This window comes from Monodelphis domestica, chromosome 1 (genome assembly GCF_027887165.1).
Source record: "Monodelphis domestica isolate mMonDom1 chromosome 1, mMonDom1.pri, whole genome shotgun sequence".
In the NCBI taxonomy this organism is placed as follows: domain Eukaryota; kingdom Metazoa; phylum Chordata; class Mammalia; order Didelphimorphia; family Didelphidae; genus Monodelphis; species Monodelphis domestica.
The window spans coordinates 631,538,414-631,547,091 of NC_077227.1; positions in this window are offsets into that span (position 1 = coordinate 631,538,414).

Genomic DNA, 8,678 nt, shown 5'->3' on the forward strand with positions numbered 1-8,678 from the left:
TATATGTTGAATCTCATCTTCACTCCTGGGGTGAAGAGAATATTGTCCTGAACTTGTATTGTGGTCTATTCTGGTGCCCAATATCAGCTCGGTTGCCTTTTGGGTCCTTTAGTGAACATTCCATGGGCGTGACCCAGATGGCTTGTTGTAGGGATACCTGTAATTATTTCATCCAGATTCTTTTTGTGCTAGATCACACTGGATTCTGACCTTCTCTGCTGAGGCTCACCTGAACTCAGCTATTCCCCCCCACCCCCCTTGTCATTTGTGTTGGATCATGACTGAGTTCTGTCCCAACAAGCTATACTATATTCTCCCCTCCTACCCCACAAATCACTGCTATTTGTCCATACTGTCTTGGGTTCTGATTCATCTTATATTCTGTTGGTTCTGTCACTCTAGCATTCATTTTGAGGTATTTTTTATTTTTGCATATGGTTGTTTGCAGGTGAGCTTCATGTGTTTGGAGCAGTCCTTATTCTACTCTGTCTTCATGAGGTCAAGTACCACCTTTAGCTTAGGCTGGCTTTAAGCTGAGAGTTTTCCTAGCATGTGTATAGGACTCTATCTATTTCTATAACTATATCTTTACACATATCTATACATACCTATACAAATGTACACGTACCTTATGTATACAGCTTCTATTTACTCACTGCAACTTAATGCAAACTTTATTTACTCACTCCTCCTCAATTATTCTACAAAGAGCATGTGGGAGCTCAGAATAACTGCCTGCTCCAAACCCAGGGACCTAATAAAGAAGAAAAACTTTTACACTATTCTTAAATCTTATACTCAATCTATTGATCTCCCCTCTCAGACCTTAGAAATTGCCTTCAGAAGTACATTCAAATGTTTCTTACTCTAAGGAGGTACAGATAGGATGCTCAATATTTTTGTTTTATTAGTGCTGTTAAAGAAAACAAGTTTTTGAAAAGACTCATTACATAAATTTAGATTCTTTGGTTGGCAGGTTTCTTTTTACTGGAACAATATTATGAAAAAATAAGACCTTTGATATGATGTTCAGTCAGCTCTCTGAATAGCTCATCACACTTTTGGAAACAAGAAAACAATTATCTTTTAATTTATTCTAGGTGATGGTCCATCCCATCACATTCTACCCTGGCCTTTTTTTCCCTCCCTAATTTCCAAAAAAGTGATTTTTAAAAAAGTTACTTGATTCTAGGTCCCAAGTGATACTATGCCTAGAGTAAAAATAGATTTAATGGAGCCTCATCCTCAGATACTTTCCTGGGCTAGTGTGATAGGGAGATTTCTTAAACCTCTCAGAAGTTTTGGATTCTGAATCCTTCACTGAAGTTCTGGTTCATTGGATACAACCACAAGATAGCATAGGGATTCTCAACTCAGAAAGAAAACAAATATGACTGAAAGCTGAGTCTGTAGAAAATTTAAAGAGATTTTTGGTCAGTGTAGGAAAGCTGGCAATTGTGTGTGTGTGTGTGTTATATAGAAATCTACAGTGAATAATAAATTTTTCTCTATTTCACTTTTTTTTTTGCTAAACTTGTGCCTAAGAGCCTTTGATCTTACTGAACTCTTTGAAATATATTGCTCCAGCTCTATCAGAGCCAGTTCTGTTCTGAGAATATTTGGCTTAATATAATTGGTCAATAATATATGATTTAGTATCTTATCTTAATTGTTCAATATGTTAAATGTACAATCATTATGGATAATAAATATGTAGTTATTATAATATAAATGATTAATAATAGGCAGTACATATTAATATTATATACATTATATCCTATGATATAAATATATAGTATTATAATACAAATATATTGTATTGTATTATAATACAAATGCATATGCTATAGTACATTAAATAAACTTCTCAGATATATACCTTTGTGTATGTATTTACATAGACTATATTTATTTATGTACATGTATACTTGTATATCTAACCATATGTCTGCATATATCTCTATGTTTATGGGTACCATATCTATATTTATACTTATTTAATCATTTGAGAATTCATATCATTAACTACAAATTCTTCAGGTTCCAAAGTTCAGAATGTGCCAAAAATGGCAAATGATCATACGCTTCATCCACTTTCCTTGTTTTTCTGGTGGAGAACTTGGTCTAGGATGAATAATCAGATTATATTTTATAATTACATAGCAAGTTCTCTTTATGGTTAGAGAAATACTATCATGCTTTACACACTGGGAATTATAAATAGCACTGGCCACCATCCCAGACTGCCTGACCTCATTATCCTTATTATCATTATACAGCATTTATTTTGACTTTCTATTTTCAAAGTGGTTGGCTCTTGCTAATTAGTTAACAGAAGGGTTTCTGCCTTGTAAGTGGTTATTATGGGGGTATGCCTTAGGAAGCTATGTAGATGAGTGGCCAGAGCTCAGAATTATGATTTCAACTGCTGGTTTTGTCTTTCCTGTAGTAAGCATATCTATTCATGTTCTCTGATCTCTGAGGGCTCTTCTGTCTTCTTGATCAAGACCACTTGGTTAAGAATTATCTGTCAAGTTCTATTCTTAAGTCCTGAAACTGATTAGCTCTGTGGACTATTATTTCCTTAGCATTATTTAGGGCAGAATAGGTATTATATCTGACAGAGATACCAGGATAAAGATCATGCATATTAGTGCTAACCAACCAAGAAGAAAATAACAAATTATACTTCTTTAGTATCTCTTAAAGCAAAGGTTCTTAACCTGGGGTCCATAAAAATAATCATACTTCAATATCATCAATATTAATAATTAATTAATAAAATGATATAGTTTCCTTCCCTATTTTACATATTGTGTTTAAAAGATTTATTCATCTGTTTATGTTTAAATATTCAGTTAACTTCCTCCCTTTCTCTCTTCCTCCCATTAGAGAAGGCATCATTTGACAAAACAGATATTTGTAAATATAAAACTGTATCTCACTCATTTCTGTTTATGAAATCTTTCTCTGGAGGTGGACATACACAATTCATTCTTCAAATAATATTTCTTTTGTTGTATATAATATTCTCTTGGTTCTATTCAATTCACTATAATTTCATGTAGGTCTTTTCATGTTTTTTTAAAATTAAACTATTCATCATTTCTTAGGCACAGTAGTATTCCATCACTATTACTTGTTTAACAATTCCTCAATTGATGACATTATTTCTATTTCTATTTTATATATTTTAAAATATTATTCTGAGACAGAGTACAAAAGTTTCACTAGACCAACAAAGAAATCTATGACTGGAATTCAGAAGAAGGTTAAAACTCTCATAGAAGATACAATATTGCATATAATCATAATATGTACAGAAATATTTGTTGCTTGATTTATTTTACATAATTTTTGCTCAGGAGAAAATGGCTATTTAGAGGAATAGACAGTCCAGACAAATGAACAACTACAAAAGTTTCCCATGTGTATGTCTAGTAGATTCTAAGGAATATTTGCACATTTTACCTTGCTGTGTCCAGGGTGTCCTTGTAAATGTACTAAGATTAATGGCATGTGCTATGCATGCTTCTGAAAAAAAGTCCTTTCTCAAAGAGATGAATAAGGGTCTTATCTTGTATAAATGATTTAATTTCTGCAGTATGTCAGTCTGGTTCCAGGTTATGGAATATATCTAATAAGGGCTGGCAAAAAAATGCATTTTCTTAGAAAGCTGCAACTCTAATAAAAATTATTTAAACTTAAAAGAAAGGGAAAATGGGAAGATTGATGATATATTTCTACCAAATCTCATACCATAAAGAGTAGTGATGGTAAAAGGAGACAAAGAATAGCAGTAATGATTCTGAAAATTTACATGTGACAAAATTTTAGATAAAAGCCTGTAATAAAATCCATGGCTTCTGATGCTGATGGACAAAAATGCTCAGTGTATGAATAAAATGCAATATGAACTTGAAGTTTGAACTCAAGGAGGCAAATTTGAGTTCACATATATCATGGACAGTTGGTAAGATAACTCTCATATCTACAATATGACCTTGGAAAAGTGTATTTAACAGACAGAGGATAGATGAAAGTGGGGTAGGTGAAGTAATATATACTGTATTAAGAAGATGAAATCCAGGAACAAGAAAGGAAAATTATGGTGAAGTGCATCTGAGTAGAAGTCAATGGATATAGAAACAAAAGGGACTATTCCCCAGGCATCCAGGAGTAACTCTCAGAGTTTTTGTAAGGATAAAATTAAATAATAATCGTAAAGTGCTTTGCCGTCCTTAGAGTGCTATATCAATCCTAGATATATTACTTTTGCTGTTGTTGCTGCTGCTGCTATTACAATGATTTCATGCTTTTTGAATTGGTTAGATACTCATACTCCAGATGTAGTCTTCATCATTTATAATAGTTAATGTCTCTTTAAAAGTAGGAGTGTTCCCCAAAGGATGCTTGGCCCTTTGTTGTTGACATTTATGTGCCAATGACTTGGAGAAAAAGGGCATAGATAAAATATGTTTTATTCAAAGGCTTAACAAATTTGCAGATGACACAAAGATGGGACAGTTATATTGGATGACTGTCCAAAATTATTTTAATAGGTTAGATCATTGGACTGGATTTTAAATGATTAAATTAATGGGAAGAAATAAAAATTCTTAAAGACAGGTTTTAAGAAATCAACTTTACAAATATAAGATAGAGGAGGTATGATCTAGACAGTAGTTTATCTGAAGAAGACCTAAAAATATTAGGGGATTATAAACACAAAATATCAATAAGATAATTTGTCAGACAAAAAAGCTTATTCAATTTGAGGATTTTATTAAAAGAGCTTATAGGAAGCAAGGATACATAGTCTCACCTATTCTCTCCTGGTTAGACTATGGTTAAGAGTCTGTATTTAATTCTGAGTAACCATTTTAGGATGAACACTGATAAGCTATAGAGTGTATAGGTCAGCCAGAATCATAATAAGGTCTTGAGATATAATAATTAGTTGAAATGCTCCTGATATTTAGACAAAACTAGATAAATTTAAGGGAAGATATGGTAATATTCAAATATTTAAAGGACTATCAAATGGGAGAGGGATTATATTTGTTTTATTTGTTTCCAAAAGACAGAACTAGAAGCAAGGGGTGGATATAGCAAAGATGTAATTTAGACTTGATTTCAGGAAAACCTTCCTCACAGTTGGAGGAAGTTCCATTTTTGACAGTGGATCCCGCATCACCAATCATTCTTAAGCAAAGATTAGATGAGTACTTGTCAACTGTTCTATGAAGGTTTTGAAATAGGTATAAATTGGGTTTCCAACTCTGAAATTCCATGATTCTGATATTCTCTTGCTAATTTATAGTTTCTATAAAGCCAGAGACCATAACTGCTCCCTTTTGGATAAAATGTTCTCTCTGCTTTTCTGGACAAGATTTAGCCAAGAGTAGGAGCCAAAACATGGTGAAAGTTTCTTGAGCAGGGAAATCTCGTAAACTAGTCTGTGCTTTCAAGAACAATGTTAGCAAACATGTGGAGGATAGATTAAAAAAAAAGGAGAGAGGAGTAGCAGGAAGACCAATTAGGAATCTTTTACAACAGGAAAGAGGTGAAGAGAACCTAAATTAGAGCTATAGCTTTGTGGGTGAATAGGTGGAGACAAAAACAATATATGTTGGGGAAGTAGAATCAATAAGACTTGGCAATTGACTGGATATGGGTGATAGGGAAGGGGGAATGAAGTACAGAAAAACAATCCTTCCAGTGTTGAGAACCTAGATAGATTTCTAGAAGGATGGGTGAGTGAGTAGTTGGCCTTCCTTTCCTGGTTTCTGGAGAGATTAGTTTCAGAGAGGCCTTCCCCTCTTGGAGGAGACTGTAGGTGGAACACTGGTCCTTTAGTAGAGGGTTAACAAACCCTGACAGGATAGATATCTTCTCTACCCTCTTTTTGTATTCTTCTACTTTCACTCTTTCCACCTTCTTTGTAAATAAAGCTATTAAAAGTCATTTTGGTTTGAGCTATAATATTTTAAAATCAGTGACCACAATATCAATTTAGAATTCTCACATGTTTTAGTCAAATCCTTGAATTTAATTCCTTACAATTGTTTTAACCTAATTAATTCCTTTTATTGATTGATTTAATAAAACTGTCTAGGAATAGCTCACCCATTTTACACTTTTGATTTTATAGCTAAATCAAAGAGATGTTCTCACCCACTAAAGGTATCATAGCACAGAATATCTTAGTTACATTAATTGGTACTGAAGTGTGGAACACACATACCCTTGTAATAAGACAAGTGAAAAAAGTCAGGATAAGGGAATAACTTAGCTCATACCCAGAATAAAAATCATAAATAAAGTCTATTAGTACCCAAGTAATACCAGGAATGGAAATTTGAAAGTCACAGATCATTTTCTTCCTTATTCTGCCACTGCTGTGGTCAGCTACATTTCTCTGAAAAACGTCTCTATATCTTTCTGAAAATTGTCCTTTCTTCTCATCTTTCTTGGGAAAAGCAATGAGGGACTGTTGATGTTGGCTTCTCCTCCTGCTGTAGGAGTTAATGAGAAAGTGAGTCTAGCCAGCTTTTCCCCCAGTAAACTGGTATTCATATAGTTCCAAAGAAGCCAACCTTCCCCAATCCCAAACAAAATAACAAAATTCTTTGCTGTTACAAGATCTCAATTCTGTCACAATTCCTTTTCCTTCATAGTGAATTATATCTCTCAGAACACTATATGCTTAGTCTCTAGAAGCTTGTAAGGGTTTATACATACATATATGTATATATCTATATATATATCTACATATATATATATATATCATGTATATAAATGTATACTTAGTAACTCTCCAGTAATACAATGATCCAGGACAATTCCAAGGGACTTATGACAAAGTATAATGTCCACCTCCAGAGAAAGAACTGTTGGATTCGAAATGTAGATCAAACCATACTGCTTCTCACGTTAGTTTTATTCATGGTTTTATTTTGAAGTTTTGGTTTTATATGAGAATTCTCTTTATATGAAAATGACAAATATGGAAGCACACTTTGCATGATTATACATTTCATTGGGAAAATAAGTTTCTTTAAAAAAATTCTTAAATTTAAAAAACAAAATTTAAAAAGCAACTTATCCTTGTAACCTACAGGGGACTAGTTGCATAGGATCACAGATTTAAAATAGGAAAAATCCTTTAAAGTCATTTAATCTAGTCCCTTTGTTATGCAGATATACACACATATAATATTATATAATGTAAAATATACACATATATATTATGTACAGATATAATATATAAAATACTGTCACCTCTGCGTAGACTGTAAATTCCTTGAGGATAGGAGACTATTCCACTTTTGTCTTTGTATCTGCAATGCAAACTAGCACAGTGCTTGGTACATTGTAGTTGCATGATAAGTGCTTGTTGCTTGCTTGTTTGGAGAGGGGACTATTTTAGGGTAGAAGATAGCATTAGTTTTGGAAATACAGAGTGTGAGAAACCAACAGGAGTCCCAGGAGGGGACATATAGCTGGAAGCTAGTGATGCAGGAATGGAGCTAAGGAGAGAGATTAGAGAAAATAGATTTAATTATGAGTTGTCTACCTACATGAAATAATTGAACACACGGGAACTTATGGGATTGCTAAAAGTTTGGAATAAAGAAGAGGGATAAGATGTAGTCTTGGAATGCATGTACCTCTTTATTCTTTGGGTGATACTCTGAGAAAGTAAACCGAGAAGCAGGCAAAAGGAGAATCAAAAGAATGAACAAAACCCAGGGAGAGGAAGCATAGAGTAATGGATAGAGATCTGGTTTTAGAACCAAGGTAATTATTTTAAAAATATATATTTATATATATAACTTCTCACAAGTTAATGATAGTGATTCCATAGATTTTTCTAAAATCCTAATCTTGACTACAGCAACTTTTGCTTCTATAGACCTATGTGCACAAAAATTGTCCGGCCACTAGTCATTGTGAATGTGCCCGAAGGAATCAGCCATAGTGATCAGGCAGTAGATATGGACTCATTCAAGATCATGTTTCTCTAATAATGTATGTTCTATTTAAGTGTGATAAATAGGCCTAGAATTGACATAGATGCTTACAGGGTTATGTATTATTCTCAAGCTCTATTCCTAAGAGGAGCATTATGCTTTGGAAAATGCTAGTTTTAAAGTCAGAGGACAAATCTCAGCTTTACTACCTGCATGACATTGGAAAAAAATTTTAATCTCTCAATGCTTAAAATTCTTATCTGCATAATGAAGAGACTATATTACATGACTTTGAAGGATTTTTCTCATTTTAAATCTATGATCCTATGCAACTAGTTCTCTATAAGTTATAAGGATAAGTTGCTTTTATAATTTTTTAAATTTAAGAATTTTTAAAAGAAACTTATTTTTCAAATGAAATGTATTATCATGCAAAGTATGCTTCCATATTTAACATTCTCATATAAAGATAATTCTCATATAAAACCAAAATTTCAAAATAAAAGCATGAATAAAACTAATGTGAGAAATATTATGGTTGGATCTTCATTCTGAATCCAACAGTTCTTTCTCTGGAGGTAGATAGTATACTTTGTCATAAGTCCTTCAGCATTGTCCTGGATCATTGTATTACTGGAGAGTTACTAAGTCTAACACAGCGGATCATCCTACAATATTGCTTTTACTGTGTACAATGTTCTT